The sequence below is a fragment of the Oryctolagus cuniculus genome, chromosome 8 (genome assembly GCF_051225735.1).
Source record: "Oryctolagus cuniculus isolate XC-2025 breed Fujian yellow rabbit chromosome 8, ASM5122573v1, whole genome shotgun sequence".
Taxonomy (NCBI): Eukaryota; Metazoa; Chordata; class Mammalia; order Lagomorpha; family Leporidae; genus Oryctolagus; species Oryctolagus cuniculus.
The window spans coordinates 20,600,412-20,620,423 of NC_142874.1; the positions used below are offsets into that span (position 1 = coordinate 20,600,412).

The 20,012-nt window shown below is 40.9% G+C and overlaps 1 protein-coding gene and 1 pseudogene across 2 annotated transcripts in view; one reads left to right on the forward strand and one right to left on the reverse strand.

Annotated features, from left to right (window-relative positions):
- The window catches only part of LOC149124891 (tolloid-like protein 1), a 342,676-nt gene that overhangs the window by 11,077 nt on the left and 311,587 nt on the right, over positions 1–20,012 (forward strand). The window lies entirely within an intron of this gene.
- LOC127486014 (heterogeneous nuclear ribonucleoprotein A3 pseudogene) lies at positions 16,595–17,971 on the reverse strand (annotated as a pseudogene). Its single transcript, XR_016211479.1, has one exon. The product of XR_016211479.1 is annotated as a heterogeneous nuclear ribonucleoprotein A3 pseudogene (transcript).

The following is a 20,012-nucleotide window of genomic DNA, read 5'->3' on the forward strand; positions in this document are numbered from 1 at the left end:
CGGTGCGCTGGCCGCAGTGCCCCGGCTGTGGCGGCCATTGGAGGGTGAACCAGTGGCAAAAAGGAAGACCTTTCTCTCTGTCTCTCTCTCTCACTGTCCACTCTGCCTGTCAAAAAAAAAAAAATAGAATGGATCATATGCCAGCTGTCCTGATTCTGTCCCTTGCAGGTTGCAAATTAGTATTTTACATGCCATAATTAGGAAAGTAAGCATAGGTAGTGAATGAAAGATCCAGAACTGATAGATGTCCCCAAGATCCATGATTTTTAGCTACTGCATTTAATAATCAACATAGGTATTTCAGTTAACTAAATATTTTTTTGACAAATGACTTAATTTTTTGTCAACACAAACAAAGCAAACATGGTCTCTACCATCAAGTTTAAACTGAAGAGAAAATATTATAAATGAAATTTAATGAATTATGAAACATTCAGTGAAAGAGTCACAAGACTGAGATGAAAAATTTTTGAGAAATTCAGGAGAAAAAAAGGAAGAGGGCAAGGTTGGCTTCAAAGAATGTCATACTGGGGAGATTCCAATATGGCAGATTAGGGAAAGACATACTGTACTAGACAAGGATAAACAGTAAAAAAAAAAATGTGTACTGAGGTGGTCATGCTCAAAGTCTTCACATGTGAACTCAAAAGGCACATCTGATTATTCCTGAAGTCAACTGAGGATCTTAGATATCTCTTCAAAAACAAAAAGTTTAGTGAAGCTTTTGCTTTTGTTGTATCAAGACTGCTGCACCTTAAGGCAGACATGCTGTACCTGCCTCCTCTTTTGATTCTCTCTGGGAGCCGTTATTGACAATAAACTCCTTATTAGGTTCTTTTACTATAATCCTCTACACTCAAGCTAAATGGTTTTATACTCTGCATAAGGGTAGCCTATCACCACCCACTATCTGGAAGTCTGTAAGATAAGTTCTTTCTATCTGAAGGGCACACCACTTGCAGTTGGCTTTGTTCCAGTTTTGCTTATGCTAGTTAACAAACTTAAATGTTTCAGAACTCAACAACTGCTAAGAACAACTGGCCATGCAGGGAACACAGGCATTGGTGGTGACCAAAAATTCTCCAGCTCATAAAACAAATTCATTAGATGAGATAGGCGAAGACTTCCAGACCCCAGGCAGGCAAGTCCTGTACTATGCCCCTAATCAACAGGAAGCAGCTATAGCAGATATAATGATTCGACACCCTCCAGCGTCCCTTAAGATTACAGTCTGGAATTTCTCTGAGGGGGGAATGATGCAGGCAGGCAGACAGGATAAAACTGATCAGATTTGTAAGCTGGAGACCACACCCCCTGTGTGATCTCATGCCCCTGTTGATCTCACCTGGATGCTCACCTGCCGATCAGACGATGTAACCACCACCTTTGGGATAGATAAAGGGCCTGGAGCATGGTGGGTCCCTCCCTTTTTCGGTTGCGCACCCCTATTGCACTGCACCTCTGAGGGCAAGGCTTTATGGCCTCTGCCCTGCCTCTGCTTTCCTGCCTGCATGCTTCCTCATACCAGCCTGCTCTTTGCATGGTATGGACCCAATCTAGCTTCTAGACTTCTTTCCCCACTAATTAAAGCCCTCTCTTTCCTGTGCATTTCTCTCTCTGAATAAAAATCCTTAAAAAAACTTTTTAAAAAAGTGTAGGAAGTGCACTCTCATGGGAGAATTGGAGAGAAAACTGCACTGGAAATCCTACAAAAGGAAGAACTCCGTGGACCTGTGTGGAGGATGCAGACACACAGTATGAACACAGACAACTGCAGCAGCTCAGAGCCGGAGCAGGTGGTAGTTTGGAGACAGAGGTGAGACCAGACGGTAGCAACCCGTGGTGATATAGCTGTAGAGAGAGCATGGCATGAGTCCATTGTGGAGCCCTGGGGGTCAGTGGTTCCTAGCAGTTGCTAGTGGTTGCCCAGTGAAAGAGAGACGACACATTAATATTGCCCCAACTTCCCCACAGTATTGCCCGCTGCCCAGCTGAGAAAGGGCAGGAGCCATTTTGGGTTTGGGCAGCAGCTGTAGAAGCCTTTGTGTGTGTACACAGCAACTGGCTGAGACAGAACGTCTTCTCACCAGTGCTGGTGGCAGTGGTGGGAAGGGAGCAGATTCAGCCAGTGGCTCTTTACACGTGTGTGATTCAGAGATTCTAGTATAGGGAACAATCCTCAGTCCCCACTGACTTTGAGTCTGGCTTGGAGATGGCTGAGCAATCTTACCACTTGGGAGGGTAAGGCTCCCATGGCCTCCGAGAATCAAGATGCCTATGTGAAGCCGTCTTGGTGAACGTCAGCCTCTGTTTACTAGACAGACTGGCAGGGCAGACAGAAACCTCTGGACCCAGCCGCCGTGGGAGCCTTGTGTGCTCAGACTGTAGGGTCTTGGTAGTTACACGACAAAGTGCAGAGTGTAGCTGGGTACTGAGATTTACCATGCCCAATTTTTCTGTTACCATGGATACTCGCCTCATCCTGGAGCAATGACCAGAGCTCCCTGGCCACACCCACACTCACCTCTTGGTATTCACAGAAAGTGCAGAGATTTCACTAAGCCACAGAGGCACAGCCCAAAGTTAAAAGCCAGCAGAGGAAAAATACAAAAATCAACTGCACAAATGCCTGAAAGCAAACACAGAAATTCAAGACACAAGAATAAGAAAGACAAAACATGATCCCCACAAAGAAACACAATGACATTCCAATATTAGAATGGGAAGATGAAGAGATTGAGGACATGCCAGAAGCAGAATAAAAACAGTTAACCATAGGATTACTCAAAGGCACTCAGAAGGAAATCCATGAACTGAAGGAGACATATATGACACGAATGAATATTTTTCCTGTGAAATTAAGATTTTAAGGAGAAATCAAAATGAAATATTAGAAATGAATTCAATAGATCAAGTAAAAATGCAATGGAAGGCCATAATAGCAGACTCGGTGAAGGAGAAGAAAGAATATCTGAACTAGAAGACAAATCATCTTTGTAATCTTCTGGTCAGATAAAAAAAAATAAAAGGTAACACACACACACACACATGAAGAGAGTTCACATAAAAATATGGCAGTCATGTATGTGGGACATTGGAAGCCATTTCAGAAATGTCTGCTGTGGAAACATGCTATGAGCTATTTTCTGTGAATACATCATCTAGTGTTCCACAAGAAACTACACTTAAGGGGGCTGGCACTGTTGTGTATCAGATTAAGCTACGGCTTGCAGTGCTGGTATTCAATATGGGTGCCAGTTTGTGTTCCAGCAGCTCCACTTCTGATCCAGCTCCCTGCTACTGTGTCTGGGAAAGCAGCAGAGGATGGATAAAGTCCTTGTGCCCCAGCACCCATGTGGGAAACCCAGAGGAAGCTTCTGGCTCCTGGTTTTGGCCTGGCCCAGCCCTGCCCATTGATGGCCATTTGAGAAGTGAACAGATGGAAAACCTCTCTGTGTCTGACTCTCTCTCTGCCTTTAAAAATGTTTAAAAAATTTTAAAAAAGACTTAAAAAACAGTTCTTCTAAACATTGCTCACGACTGTTTCTTCTCCTTTAATTATACACAGAGTTGTCCTTTTGCCCCTGACATTTGAACTGATTAATCTTCCTACCTGCCGTTGCTTCTCTCGTTTGCTCCTGAAATAGTTCTCCTGAATCCTGCTTTTTCAAAGACATAGTGGCTGCTTATTCCTAAGTCTGCACTGTTTCTTAACCTTAAAAGTCACATCCTCTTTTTTTTTTTTTTAAGATTTCAATTTATCGATTGATTTGAGAGGTAGAGTTACAGACAGAGAGAGGGAGAGACAGAAATATCTTCCATCCAGTGGTTCCCTCCCCAAATGGCCTCATTGGCCAGAGCTGAGCCAATCTGAAGCCAGGGGCCAGGAGCTTCTTTTGGGTCTCCCACATGTGTGCAGAAATCCAAGCACTTGGGCCTTCTTGCACTGCTTTACCAGGCTGTAAGCAGGGAGCTGAATTGGAAAAGGAGCAGCCAGGACATGAATCAACGCCCTGTATGGGATGCCTTTCCTGCAGATGGAGCCTTAGCATGCTATGCCACAGCAGCGGTCCAATCACAACTTCTTTGATGAGTATAAATCTTGTATTTTCCTTTAATATTAATTGAAATTTCAAAACTTTAAATACTGTGATATGGAGAAATAAAAACAGTGTTGCTTTGTTCTGATTGGCTTTTGAGTTGAAAGTCATTGCTTGCAGGGCTGGGGAACCTTTGTTCTGCCAAGGTCCATTTGGATATTTATAGCATCATTTGTGGACCACACAAAATTATTAGCTTAAAAATTAGCCAGCTGTAGGTTTATTGAATTTCAGGTGCCACTGGCTGTTGCCTTGGCATGGCCAGATCAAATGATTTCACGGGCCTTATATGGGAAATGGGCCAGACATTCTCCAACCCTGGTGAAGGTTCCAATTCACACTATTTAGTCAGACCTGCAAAGTCTTCCACAATCCAGCTCATTCTCTCCTTAGTGTATAACCTTCCAGTGCTGTCTGCTGGGTCTGGCATTAGTTGTAGAATGGTTATGAGCCTTTGCTCCTTTATTACAAAGTGTTTAAACTTGTCTGTAGACTTGTTGAGAAGACTCATGGTTGGTTCCATTTGGTGGCGATGACCTTTCAGAGGACACAGAATGGATGCAGAAAACATTCTCTGAAATGCTACAAAGACTGCAGGTATTTATTCTCTACTGTGTTAGTCACAGAAGGAGGTGAAACATGAAGATGAAAATTAAAAAAAAAAAAAACAACTTTTGGGGCTGGCATTGAGGAAAAGCAGGCTGAGCCACTGTGTTTTATGCTGCCAGGGTTCCATATCAGAATGCCAGTTCCAGTCATGGCTGCTCCACTTCCAATCCAACTTCCTGCCAATGCACCTTGGAAAGCAGCAGAAGAGGCCTGGGCCTCAACCATCCATGTGGGAGTTCAGTGTGGAGTTTCTGGCTGCTGAGTTCAGCCTAGCCAGACATGGTGGTTGCCACCATCGTGGGCTGTACCAGTGATGGAAGATCTCTCTCCCTGTCTCTCTCTCTTGCTCCACCTTTTAAATAAAGAAGTCTTTTAAAAACCTACATTTCCCTGAAATACTTTAAAAAATGGATGCCAGTGATTTAATTACAATCTCCTTAGTGTTTAAGTTCAACTTTATTTTAAAATTTTGCTAACAAAAGTAGAATTAATTAGCTATTTATTACTAAATAACTATTTAAGTAGAGATGGTTTATTCTCTTCTTTTGGAGTTTCCATAAACACTTTGCTCACTGTTTCTCATAAAAACATATAGAGCACATGCAGTATCCATAATTGTAATCATCCTACTCACAGGAAGCACGTTTCATGCCCTTGAATAAAGAGAATGAGAAGTTCTTGCGTCTCTGATGGAAAGAGGTTGCTACATTGTGAGGCCTACATCGCCATGCCCTGCTGCATCATGTAGACGTCTGTCCCTTCTTCTGGAGAGGTTTTTCGTGCAGGTTTATCCTATAGATCTTTCCCTGCCAGACATTAGCCAGATAAAGTGATCCTGCAGGTGCCCCCCCCCATTCGCTTTCTGTTTATATGGAAAGCAGGTGTAAGTGAATGTGTTCCATTTCTCTATCATTTGATGGTTTTCTTTCCCTGTTGTCCTTCGAAATGAATGTGGGAATGATTGAGGAAAATTGAAGCCAATCAAACAGACAAGTCGCCTTTGTCATACAGAGTATGTGTGGTGAGAAGTAAAGGTAAACCAGCCCACAGTTTAGGCTGATTTGGCAGAGAAAAATTCTCCATAAGTTCCATGGACAGGTCATGTAGGGTGTGTTAGAGTATACAAGGGATCACCAAAAATCTCATAATAAAAATGTGAATTAGCTTTTTGTTAAAAAAAGATTTATTTATTTACTTGAAAGTCAGAATTACACAAAGAGAGAAGGAGAGGCAGAGAGAGAGAGAGGTCTTCCCTCTGCTGGTTCACTTCCCAATGGGCTGCAACAGCCAGAGCTGCAATGATCCGAAGCCAGGAGCCAGGAACTTACTCTGGGTCTCCCAAGTGGGTGCAGGGACCCAAGGACTTGGGCCATCTTCCACTGCTTTGCCAGGCCATGGCAGAGAGCTGGATTGGAAGTGGAGTGGCCAGGACTTGGTGCCCATATGGGATGCCAGCACTGCAGGTGCTTTACCCACTACACCACAGCACCGAACCCGTGAATTAGCTTTTAATTCCATTCTCCAGGAACCTTTTGAAGCCTCTTGTATTGCAATCCTGAAGATGATATTTTGAGAGGGGAGTGTTTGAATAAAATTTTTGTATTATCCACAAAAGATACATAGCCACTTGCAATGGCTTTAGAGTCAGCTAAATGTAATAATATGCATTTTTAGGAGTTAAAAAATTTTATATTCATACAACTCAGCTATTTTATGATTGTTGGAAAACAGAACAAGGTCTGTGCTCACAAACATTTAAATGGAAAGCAGTTGCCTTCAGCTTGCTTTTTCTCCCAAAGAGATTTTTTATTTAATGAGTACAAATTTCATAAGTACAAATTTAGGAATATAGTGGTTCTTCCCCCTATACCCGCCTTCTTGCCCCCACTCCCATCCCACCTCCTCCTCCCTCTCCCATCCCATTCTCCATTAAGATTAATTTTTAATTAACTTTATACACAGAAGACCAACTCTATGCTAAGTAAATATTTCAGTAATTTGCACTCACACATGCACAAAATATAGAAAACTGAGAACAAGTTTTACAGTTAACCCTCACAGTACAACTCCTTAAGGACAGAGGTCCTGCATGGGTAGTAAGTACACAATGACTCCTGTTGTTAATTTAACAGTTAACACTCTCATGTGTGATGTCAGTGATCACCAGAGGCTCTTGACATGTGCTGCCAAGCCTATGGAAGCCTTTTGAGTCCACAAACTCTGTCAGTGTTTAGACAAGGCCATAATCAAAATGGAAGTTCTCTCCTCCCTTTAGAGAAAAGGGCATCTTTGTTTGATGGCCTCTTCTTTCCCCTGGAGTCTCACTCACAGAGACCCTTCATGTAGGACTCTACCGCCCCCTCCACAATGTCTTAGTTTTCCATGCCTGAAATGCTCTCCTGGGCTTTTCAGCCAGACCAGAATGCCTTAAGCCCTGATTCTCAGGTCAGAGTGCTGTTCAGGATGTTTGCCATTCTATGAGTCTGCTGTGTGGACTGCTTCCCATGTTGGAACATTCTCTCCTTTTAAATTCTATCGTTATTATCAGACACTTGATCTTGTTTATATGATCCCTTTAACACTTAATCCTATCCATATGATCAGTTACACACTTAAAATGATCACTTTAACACATAGATGGCATTATTATCACCCAGTTTAATGGGATTTGGAGTCCCATGACAAGTTTTTAGCTTTACCCTTAGAAGTACATCTGGGGGCTGGCACTGTGGCACAGTGGGTTAACGCCCTGGCCTGAAGCACCAGCATCCCATATGGGCGCCAGTTTGAGACCCGGCTGTTCCACTTCCTATCCCGCTCTCTGCTATGGCCTGGGAAAGCAGTAGGGGCCAAGTCCTTGGACCCCTGCACCCACGTGGGAAAACCAGAAGAATCTCTTGGCTCCTGGCTTCGGGTTGACGCAGCTCTGGCCGTTGTGGCCAACTGGGGAGTGAACCAATGGATGGAAGACCTCTCTCTCTACCTCTCTTCTGTCTGTGTAACTCTTTCAAATAAATAAATAAATCTTTAAAAAAAAACAAGAAGTATGTCTGTAGGAATGTATGCAGAACTATGTAACTGCTCCCTCTCTAATTCTCACTCTTATTTTTAACTGGGATTTATTTTCAACTGACTTTATACACATATGGTTAATTCTATGTTAAGTAAAGAGTTCAACCAATGTTATTAAGAAGGAAAAAGAAACCTGTTCCTTGACAGTCAAGACAAGGGCTGGTCAAGTCATTGCTTCTCATAGTGTCAATTTCACTTCTGCAGGTTACCTTTTGGGTGCTCTGCTAGTTATCAGTTACCACAGATTAGGGAGAATGCATGGTATTTGTCCCTTTGGGACTGACTGACTTATTTCACTAAGTATGATGTTTTCCAGATTCATCCATTTTGTTGCAAATGACTGGATTTCATTTTTTACCACTGTGCAATATTCCATAGAGTACATATCCCATAATTTCTTTATGCAGTCTTCAGTTGAGAGGAATTTAGGTTGATTCCATGTCTTAGCTATTGTGAATTGAACTAAAATAAACATAGGGGTGCATATAACTCTCTTATTTGCTGCTTTCATTTCCGTTGGGTAAATTCCAAGGAGTTAGATGGCTGGGTCACATAGTAGGACTATATTTAGATTTCTGAGGTACCTCCAAATTGTCTTTCATAGTGGTTTTACCAGTTAATATTCCCACCAACAGTAGGGTACCTTTCCCCAAATCATCACCAGCATTCATTGTTTTTTGATTTCTATATGAAAGCCATTCTGTTTGGGGTGAAATGAAACCTCATTGTGGTTTTGATTCGCATTTCCCAGACGGCTAGTGATCCTGAGCATTTTCCCTTGTGTCTGTTGGCCATTTGGATTTCCTTTTTTGAAAAATGGCTGTTTAAGTCCTTTGCCCATTTCTTAGCTGGGTTGTTTGTTTTGTTGTTGTTGAGTTTCTTGGTCTCTTTATATATTCTGGTTATTAATCCTTTATCAGTTGCATAGTTTGCAAATAATTTCTCCCAGTCTTTTGGTTTCCTCTTCACTTGCCTGAGTGTTTCAGAGCTTCTTAATTTGATGTAATCCCATTTGTTGTTATTATTTTTTTGGCTTTGATTGCCTGTGCCTTTGGGGTCTTTTCCAGGAACTCTTTGTCTGTGCCAGTGTTTTGCAGGGTTTCCTCAATACTCTCTATTAATTTGATGATATCAGGTCATAGATTCAGGTCTTTAATCCATTTTGAATGGATCTTTGAGTAAGGTGTAAGGTGGGAGTTCTGCTTCATGTGGAAATCCAGTTTTCCTAGCACCATTGTTTGAAGAGACTGCTCTTGTTCTAGGGATTGGTTTTAGCTCCTTGGTCAAATATAAGTTGATTGTAGATGCTTGGCTTGATTTTTGGTGTTTCTATGCTGTTCCATTGGTCTTTCCATCTGTTTTTGTTTCAGTACCAGGCTGTTTTGATAGTAACTGCCTTGTAGTATGTCTTGAAATTTGGTATTGTCATGCCTCTGGCTTTTTATTGTATAACATGGCTTTAGCTATTAGAGGTTTCCTGTGTTTTCAGATGAATTTCAGCTGCATTTTTTCTAGATCTAAGAAGAATGTCTTTGGTATTTTGATTAGTATTTTTTTTGTTTCAACTTTTTGATTTCTTCTCTAATTTTAATTATTTATTTTCCCGTACTAGTTTTGGGTTTTGTTTGCTGTTGTTTTTCTAGATCCTTGAGGTGCATTAATTGCTCATTTATTTCCAATTTCTTGATATAGACACCAATTGCTATAAACTTTCCTATTAACACTGCTTTTGCTGTATACCATAAGTTTTGGTATGTTGTATTGTCATCTTCATTTGTTTCCAGAAATTTTTGGATTTCTCTTTTGATTTCTTCTATGACCCACTGTTCATTCAGGAGTGTGTTGTTAAATCTCCATTTGTTTACATATGATCTGGAGATTCCTGAGTTGCTGATTTCCAGCTTCATTGCATTATGGTCCAAGAAGATGCATGGTATGATTTTTTTCTTTTAATTTGCTGAGATTTGTTTTATGTGGTTTATTGATCACTTAGCATGTGGTCAATCCTAAAGAAAGTTCCATGTAGTGTTGAGAAAAATGTGTATTCTGTGGCTGTAGGATAGAAGGCTCTGTAAATATCTGCTAAGTCTGTTTGGTCTATGGTGTCAATTAATTCTTTTGTTTCCTTATTGATTTTCTGTCTGTTTAATCTGTCCATTGCTGAAAGTGGGGTATTGAAGTCCCCCTTAACTATAGTATTTGAGTCTATATCTCCCTTTAAATCAATTAACATTTCTTTCAAATAGCCAGGTGCCCTGTAATTAGGTGTATATACATTTATAATAGTCACATATTCCTGCTAAATTGTTCCTTTAATCATTATATAGTCTCCTTCTTTGTCTCTTTTAATAATTTTTTTAAAGATTTATTTATTTGCTTGAAAGGCAGTTACAGAGAGGCAGAGGCAGAGGCAGAGGCGGCGGTGTGTGTGTGGGGAGGTCTTCCATTGGCTGGTTCACTCCCCAGATGGCTGCAACGGCTGGAGCTGCAATGATCCAAAGCCAGGAGCCAGGAACTTCTTCTAGGTCTCCCACATGGGTGCAGGGGCCCAAGGACTTGGGCCATACTCTGCTGCTTTTCCAAGCCAGAGTAGAGAGCTAGATTGGAAGTGGAGTAGCTAGTACTCGAACTGGTGCACACATGGGATGCCAGCACTGCAGGTGGTGGCTTTATCCGCTACACCAATTTGCTGGCCCCTCTTTTTTTTTTTGTCTCAACTAAACTTATCTTTTTTTTAACTTTTATTTAATGAATATAAATTTAAAGTACAGCTTATGGATTACAATGGCTTTACCCCCACCCAATGACTTCCCTCCCACCGGCAACCCTCCCCTTCCCCTCGCCCTCCCCCCTTCCATTCATATCAAGATTCATTTTCAATTATCTTTATATACAGAAGATCAGTTTAGTATACATTAAGTAAAGATTTCAACAATTTGCACCCACATAGAAACACAAAGTGAAAAATACTGTTTGAGTACACGTTATAGCAGTAAATCACAATGTACAACACATTAAGGACAGAGATCCTACATGAGGAGTAAGTGCACAGTGACTCCTGTTGTTGACTTTACAAACTGACACTCCTGTTTATGGCATCAGTAATCTCCCTATGCTCCAGTCATGAGTTTCCAAGGCTATGGAAGCCTTTTGAGTTCACCGACTCTGATCATATTTAGACAAGGTCATAGTCAATGTGGAAGTTCTCTCCTCCCTTCAGAGAAAGGTACATCCTTCTTTGAAGACCTGTTCTTTCCACTGGGATCTCACTCACAGAGATCTTTCATTTAGGTCATTTTTTTTTTTTTGCCAGAGTGTCTTGGCTTTCCATGCCTGAAATACTCTCATGGGCTCTTCAGCCAGATCCTAATGGCTTTAGGGCTGATTCTGAGGCCAGAGTGCTGTTTAGGACATCCGCCATTTTATGAGTCTGCTGTGTATCTCGCTTCCCATGTTGGATCGTTCTCCCCTTTTTTATTCTATCGGTTAGTATTAGCAGGTACTAGACTTGTTTATGTGCTCCCTTTGACTCTTAGTCCTTTCATTATGATCAATTGTGAACAGAAATTGACCACTTGGACTAGTGAGATGGCATTGGTACATGCCACCTTGATGGGATTGAATTGGAATCCCCTGGTATGTTTCTAACTCTACCATTTGGGGCAAGTCAGTATTAGGGTATGGACGTATCTTTCTCATTGTAGATATATATTTTAACATCCTTGGTTAAGTTTATTCCAAGGTATTTGATTGTTTTTGTAGCTATTGTGAATGGGATTGATCTTAGCAGTTCTTTCTCAGCCATGGCATTGCCTGTGTATACAAAGGCTGTGATTTTTGTGCATTAATTTTATACCCAGCTACTTTGCCAGCCAAACTCTTCTATGAGTTCCAATAGTCTCTTAGTAGAGTTCTTTGGATCCCCTAAGTAAAGATTCATATCGTCTGCAAAGAGGGATAGTTTGACTTCTTCCTTCTCAATTTGTATTCCTTTAATTTCTTTTTATTGCCTGATGTCTCTGGCTAAAACTTCCAAAACTATGTTAAATAGCAGTGGTGAGAGTGGGCATCCCTGTCTGGTACCAGATCAGTGGAAATGCTTCTAACTTTTCCCTATTCAATAGGATGCTAGCCGTGGGTTTGTCATAGATTGCTTTGATTATACTGAGGAATGTTCTTTCTATACCCAATTTGCTTAGAGTTTTCATCATGAAAGCGTGTTGAATTTTATCGAATGCTTTGTCTGAATCTATTGAGATAATAATATGGTTTTTCTTCTGCAGTCTGTTAATATGGTGTATCACATTGATTGATTTGCGAATGTTGAACCATCCCTGCATACCAGAGATAAATCCCACTTGGTCTGGGTGGATGATTTTTCTGATGTGTTGTTGTATCCTATTGGGGAGAATTTTATTGAGGATTTTTGAGTCTATGTTCATCAGGGATATTAGTCTGTAACTTTCTTTCAGTGCTGCATCTTTTTCTGGCTTAGGGATTAAGGTGATGCTGGCTTCATAGAAAGAATTTGGGAGGATTCCCTCTTCTTCGATTGTTCTGAATAGTTTGAGAAGAATTGGAGTTAGTTATTCTTTAAATGTCTGGTAGAATTCAGCAGTGAATCCATCTGGTCCTGGGCTTTTCTTTGTTGGGAGGGCCTTTATTACTGTTTCAATTTCTGTCTCAGTTATGGGTCTGTTTAGGTTTTCTATGTCTTCCTGGTTCCATTTAGGTAGGTTGCATGTGTCCAGGAATCTATCCATTTGTGATAGGTTTCCCTGTTTGCTGGCATACAAGTCCTTGTAGTAATTTCTGATGATTCTTTTTATTTCTGTGGTGTCTGTTGTTACGTTTCCTTTTTCATCTCTGATTTTATTGATTTGGGTCTTTTCTTTTTTTAGTTAGTTGGGCCAATGGGGTGTCAATTTTGTTTATTTTTTCAAAAAACCAGCTCTTCGCTTGGCTGATTTTTTTGTAATGTTTTTTTGGATTCAATCCTGTTGATTTCTTCTCTGATTTTAATTATTTCTCTTCTCCTACTAGATTTGGGTCTGGTTTGCTGTAGGTTTTCTAAATCCTTGAGGTGAATTGAAAGCTCATCTATTTGGTGCCTTTCCAGTTTCTTGATGTAGGCACCTATTGATGATTCTTAATCATTATATAGTGTCCCTCTTTGTCTCTTTTAACAGTTTTTGTATTAAAGTTTATTTTGTCTGATATTAATATGGCTACACCTGCTTTTTTTGTTTTTTTGTTGGCATGGAATATCTTTTTCCAACCTTTCACTTTCAGTCTGTATGCATCTTTGTTACAAGGATGTGTTTCTTGTAGGCCGCAAATAGTTGGGTTTTGTTCCTTAAGCCAATCAGCCAATCGGTGTCTTTTAACTGAAGAGTTACGTCCATTAACATTTAATGTGACTATTGATACGTAATGACTTTACTCTGCCATTTTCCCAAAGATATTTTATAGTATATGCTTTGAGATTCCTATGCTCTTTTACTGGTAAGTTTTCTTCCTTTACCTTCTTTTATATTGATGGCCGTGTTTCTGTGTTTCTGAGTGTAGCACATCTTTAAGCATCTTTTGCAGGGCTGGACGAGTGGCCACAAATTCTTTCAATTTCTGTTTGCTATGAAAGGTCTTTATTTCACCTTCATTCACAAATGAGAGCTTAGCAGGATATAATATTCTGGGCTGGCAATTTTTCTCTCTTAGCACCTGTGCTATGTCTCGCCATTCCCTCCTAGCCAGTAGTGTTTTTGATGTGAAGTGTGCTGTGAGTCTAATTGGAGATCCTCTGAGAGTAATCGGACATTTCTCTCTTGCACATTTTAGGATCTTTTCTTTATGTTTCACTGTGGTGAGTTTAATTACAACGTGTCATGGTGAGGATCTCTTTTGGTTATGTTTACTAGGGGTTCTATGAGCTTCCTGCACTAGGATGTCTCTGTCCTTCTCCAAACCCGGAAAATTCTCTGCTAGTATCTCACTAAAAAGGTCTTCTAATCCTTTCTCTCTCTCCATGCCTTCAGGAACTCCTAGAACTCGAATGTTGGTTTTGTTGGTTTTTTTTTAATAGTATCCTGTAGATTCCCAACGATATTTTTTAGATTTCTAATTTCCTCTTCTTTTCTTTGGTTTGACTGTTTTCATGTGCTCTGTCTTCTAAGTCGGATATTCTCTCTTCTGTTTCACTGACTCTGTTTTTTAGACTCTCTAATGTGTTTGTTATTTGATCTATTGAGTCCTTCATTTCATTTTGATTTCTCTTCACTTATCACACTTTCCTGTTCTGCTAGTTTCTGCGTTTCATTTTGATTCTTCCTTAAAATTTCATTTTTATGAGAGAGATTTTCTATCCTGTCCAATAAGGATTTCTGTAGTTCAAGAATTTGCTTTTGAAAACTTCTAAATGTTCTTATCATAAATTTTTTGAAATCCGTATCTTGCATTTCTTCTATCTCATCATCTTCATAATCTTGGCTTGGGGTGTTTTGTTTATTTGGAGGCGTCATGGTGTCTTCGTTGATCTTGTTCCATCGTTTTTTTTTTTGTTTGTTGCTCGGCATTGTGAATTCTTCTTCCCTCACTGTGAGGTTTTTTTTTTTTTTTTTTTTACTATATCTGTGTTAAGTGGACTGCCTGCTGTTGGAGGAGCCTTGGAGGTTTGAGATGGGTGTGGCCAGAGAGCTCTGCTTGGTTGTTTAGGGTTTAGGGTGTGCCATAGGTGACACCCTCAGGTTAGGTGTGGTAAATCTCTTTTTATTTATTTATTTATTATTTTATTTTATTTTTTTTTATTCAGGAGGGAAGTAATACCGCACAACTGAGCAGAATTGATGGTATTTAGCTTCTGATCTCTGGCTTCTATGTGTATATCATTCGTCTGCTTTTTCCAACAGACCACCCAAAGAATCTGTGCAGGCTTAGTTTCTCCTGCAGTCTCCCACTGTGTTGTCTAGGATACCGAATTGTAGCATCTCTGGAGAGTACTTACGTGACCTCTGTGAGTTGTCTCACCCACTGTCTCTTTTTTTTTCACCCTGACTCAGTTCATTAGCTCTACCCTTTTGTTACGTATATCCAGAATGGCACCTGCTCTTTGTCTCTTGCTTGCCTTTGCAAGGTCAGTGGAGAGAGAAACTCGCCCATACCAGTACCCCCCCACTTTTTGTTTTCTCTCCTGTAGTCAGTGTGGTAACTTTCCCGCCTCAAGCCCGCTTCCCTCTAGACTCGGTCTGCTGTTTCCCTGCCAATGTCTCGGGTTACTGAGCTCACCTCCCCTTCCAGCGCCGATGTGTGGACTCGGAGCCATGGGCGTCCCTGCTCTCCCCGCTGGTCGTCTGTGTCACATCCACTAGATCCGGAAAGGTTTCCTCTGTATTTTTCCTCCAAGCCTTTCCCTGTGATTACTGTAATTCCTCTTTTATCAACCTATCTTTTCCTGGACTATCAGTGTGCGTCCTCACTATTCCGCCATCTTGGCTCCACCCCTTAATAGTTTTTGTGTTAGTCTATTTTGTCTGATATTAGAATGGCTATTCCAGCTCTTTTTTGTTTCTGTTAGCATGGATTATTATTTTCCATCCTCTTTCAGTCTGTGTGCATCTTTGTTGGTAAGATGTGTTTCTTGTAGGCAGTAAATAGATGTTTTTTTTAATCCATTCAGCCAGTCTGTGTCTTTTTTTTTAAAACTTTTATTTAGTAAATATAATTTTCAAAAGTACAGTTTATAGATTACAATGGCTTTTTCCCTCCCATAACCTCCCTTCCACCCACAACCCTCCCATCTCCCGCTAACTCTCCCATTCCATTCACATCAAGATTCATTTTCAATTATCTTTATATTTAGAAGATCAATTTAGTATATATTAAGTAAAGATTTCATCAGTTTGCACCCACTCTGAAACACAAAGTGAAAAATACTGTTTGAGTACTAGTTATAGCATTAATTCACATTGGACAACACATTAAGGACAGAGATCCCACATAAGGAGTAAGTACACAGTGACTCCTGTTGTTGACTTAACATTTGACACTGTTGTTTATGGCGTCAGAAATCTCCCTAGGCTCTAGTCATAAGTTGCCAAGGCTATGGAAGCCTTTTGAGTTCGCTGACTTTGATCTTATTTAGACAAGGTCATAGTCAGAGTGGAAGTTCTCTCCTCCCTTCAGAGAAAGGTACTGCCTTCTTTGATGGCCCGTTCTTTCTGCTGGGATCTCACTTGAAGAGACCTTTCATTTAGGTGTTTTGTTTTGTTTTGTTTTGTTTTGTTTTGTTTTGTTTTTTTTCCAGAGTGTCATGGCTTTCCATGCCTGAAATACTTTCATGGGCTCTTCAGCCAGATCTGAATGCCTTTAGGGCTGATTCTGACGCCAGAGTGCTGTTTAGGACATCCGCCATTTTATGAGTCTGCTGTGTATCCCGCTTCCCATGTTGGATCATTCTCTCCCTTTTTTATTCTATTAGCTAGTATTCGCAGACACTAGTCTTGTTTGTGTGATCCCTTTGACTCTTAGACCTATCAGTGTGATCAGTTGTGAACTGAAATTGATCACTTGGACTAGTGAGATGTCATTGGTACATGCAATCTTGATGGGATTGTGTTGGAATCCCCTGGCACATTTCTTTTTTTTTTCTGAAAAGTTAACAATTCCTTAAATTTTTATTCCTGGTACCACTACCATAATTTACAGGGCAATATACCTGATGTAATGAAAAGAAAAAGAAAAAACAAAGCTACAACAGATTAAAGACCTCAGGAATATACATCTAATTGACACTACATTGCATTAATCAATAGCTGCACTTTTTGCAAACTGTGGCTATGACAGTCCTGAACACAAAGGGTTTCCTGTTTAAGCTGCAGTAACTTTTCTGACTAAGGATCATCGTTCCTTCTGTGGCAGATTTTTACAGTTCCTCTAATGCATTTGGGACGACTGTCTCAAAGTAACCTGCAGCTTTCCTGACAACTCCTTGCTCTCTCTCCTGCTAAGAACTGTAGCCCTTTTCTGTTTTTTTTTTTTTTTTTAAGAACCTTCTGCTACCATATCCACCACTACCACCACCAGATCCATAAGCATCACCATAGGGACTGCCTGAGCTTCTTCCACCAAAACTGCCCCCTTTCATGGACCCGTAATTTGATTGCTGTTGTCCACTATAATTACCAAAATCATTGTAGTTTCCACCACCACCATAGTTACCTCCAAAATTTCCTCCTTGATTGTAACCATCATATCCTCCTCCTCTACCATGTCCACCACCTTGGTTTCCATATTCTGGTCCACCACCATAGCCTCCTCTGCTGCTATAACCAGGACCACCACCATAGTTGCCACCATCACCTCCAAAACCATTGTAACCACCATCACCTCCTCCATAACTTCCTCTGCTGCCACCACCTCCACCACCATAGCCTCCTCTTCCACCAAAGTTTCCACCGTGGCCAAAATTACCTCCACCACCTCCAAAGTTTCCTCCACGACCCATAAAGTTGCCAGATCCCCCTCCATGGCCTCTTGGTGATCCAGCAGCAGACTGCATCCCTTGTTTAGAAAGGGCCTTTTTCACTTCACAACTATGCCCATTAATAGTGTGGTATTTCTGAACAACGATTTTATCAACTGTATCATGATCGTTGAAAGTTACAAAAGCAAATCCTCTTTTTTTTCCCACTCTGCCTGTATTCCATAATTTCTATGGTTTCAATCTTGCCATACTTCTCAAAGTAGTCTCTCAAATTATATTCCTCTGTATCTTCTTTAATACCACCAACAAAAATCTTCACCGTTAGATGGGCACCAGGTTTTACCGAATCCTCTCTAGAAACAGCTCTCTTTGGTTCCACAACACGCCCATCAACCTTGTGTGGTCGAGCACACATTGCTGCATCCACTTCTTCAACACAAGAGTAAGTCACAAAACCAAAGCCCCTGGAACATTTCATTTGGGGGTCTCTCATTACCACACAATCTATGAGTGTGCCCCATTTCTCAAAATGTTCTCTCAAACTATCATCTGTAGTTTCAAAGCTCAGACCACTAATAAACAGTTTCCTCAACTGCTCTTGTTCCTTTGGATCATGGCCCACCTCCCCCCGGCAGCGGCGGCGACGGCCGGAGTCAGGCTGGGGGCGACCGGGCGGCAGTTTTACCTCCTGGCACATTTCTAACTCCACCATTTGGGGCAAGTCAGATTGAGCATGTCCCAAATTGTACATCTCCTCCCTCTCTTATTCCCACTCTTATGTTTGACAGGAATCACTTTTCAGTTAAATTTCAACACCTAAGAATAAATATGTGTTGATTACAGAGTTCAACCAATAGTATTAACTAGAACAAAAAAAATACTAAAAGGGATAAAGTATTAAATTGTACATCAACCATCAGGACAAGGGCTGATCAAGTCACTGTTATTCAGTCTGTGTCTTTTTACAGGGGAGTTGAGACCATTTACATTTAGGGTGACTGTTGTTAAGTACCGACTTTGCCCTGCCATGTTTCCATAAATAGTGCTGTTCTTGTATTTTGGATTTCCTTTGTAGTTTTGCTGGATCATTTTCTGAGTTCATTTTCTTTTGTAGTGATGTTCCTGTTTCTGTGTAGCGCACATCTTAAAGAAGCTTGTTTCATAGGGTTGGGTGAGTAGTTACAAATTCTTTCAATTTCTATTTGTTGTGGAAGATCCTTATTTCTCCTTCATTCATAAATGAGAGCTTTGCAGGGTACAGTATTCTGGGTTGGCAGTTTTTTTCATTTAGGACTTGGAATATATCTTCTTGCCATAGAGTTTCTGATTGGAAGTCTGCAGTGAATCTAATTGGATTTCCTCAGAATGTGATTTGCTGTTTCTCTTATGCACATTTTAAGATTTTTTTCTTTATGTTTTACCGTTGAGAGTTTTACTACAATGTGTGGTGGTGAAGATCTTTTCTGGTTGTGCCTGTTAGGAGTTTTCTGTACTTCCTGTACTTGAATCTCTCTCTCTCCAGACGGGGGACATTTTCTGTTATTTCACTAAGAAAGCCTTCTAATCCTTTCTCTCCCTCCACACCTTCCTGAAATTCTAGGATCTGTATGTTGGATCGTTTGAAACAATCTTGTAGATCTCTAACCGTGTTTTTTAGTTTTCTAATTTCTTCTCGATTTATTTGGTCTAATATTTCCATAAATTTGTCTTCTAGTTTTGATATTCTTTGTTCTGTCTCACCTATTCTGTTGTTACTGCTTTCCACTGCATTTTTTATTTGATCTGTTGAATTCTTCATTTCTAGTATTTCATTCTGGGTTCCCTTGAATATCTCAATATCTTGAGCGTGCTTTTAATTTAGATCGTGAATTTGTTTCTAATTGCTTTGAAATAATCTGACAATTTTCTGAATTCCATTTCTGGCATATCCTTGATCTCTTCATCTTTCTGTTATGAAAGTGTTGTAGTAATTCCTTTGGGAGGCTCATAGTGTCTTCCTTATTCTTATTTAGGGTTTTTCCTTTGTATTTTGGCATTTTTGTATTTTTTCTTTTTTGTCTGGTTGGTTTTCTTTTTAATTTGTGTCTTAGTGCTTGTGGTGAGGTTTCCCTGTGAGATGAGCTGCTGTGTGTCTGCGTTGCAAGTGGAAGCATGCAGCCCTGCCTCCAGGAGCCCTGCTCACTTCTCAGTTGTGATGTGGGTGGGTATGAGCTCTGGTGCACTGGGCCCTGCCTACTGGGGCCTGGCTGGCTTCTCACTGGTGCGTGGAACGAGCTCCAGTTTTCAATATTCAGGACTTCTCCTGTTGTACAGCTTGCGTGGCGGGGAAGAAATTACTCTGAAATGTTGTGGTCCTTGGTCCTGGATGGGGCATGTGGTAAGGTGGCCCCTGTAATTGATGGGCCTGTGCACAGGAGGCAGAGGAGGCCGTTCCCTGCTTAAGTTGGAAAATGTAAGCAATGAACATGGCTTCTCCCAGCCAGCTGAGGGCCTGGTTGTGGGGATGGGGAGGTGTAGATGGGCAGCAGGATGCCCTACCTCTCTCTCTGTCCCTCTATACTTGCTCTTTTTCCCAGGTGGAATTTCAGTGCAGTTGGCCTAGTTCCCCCTCCCGCGATTTCCCATTTAACCTGTTGAGGGCTGGTGCCGGCCTCCCCGTCCCACCTCCATTGCGCCTCTGCCTTGCCTCTGCCGGGCCTCCATCAAGTCCCTTTCTTATTTGCTTCTTCAGTGTGGTCCTGTCCAGTCTCTGT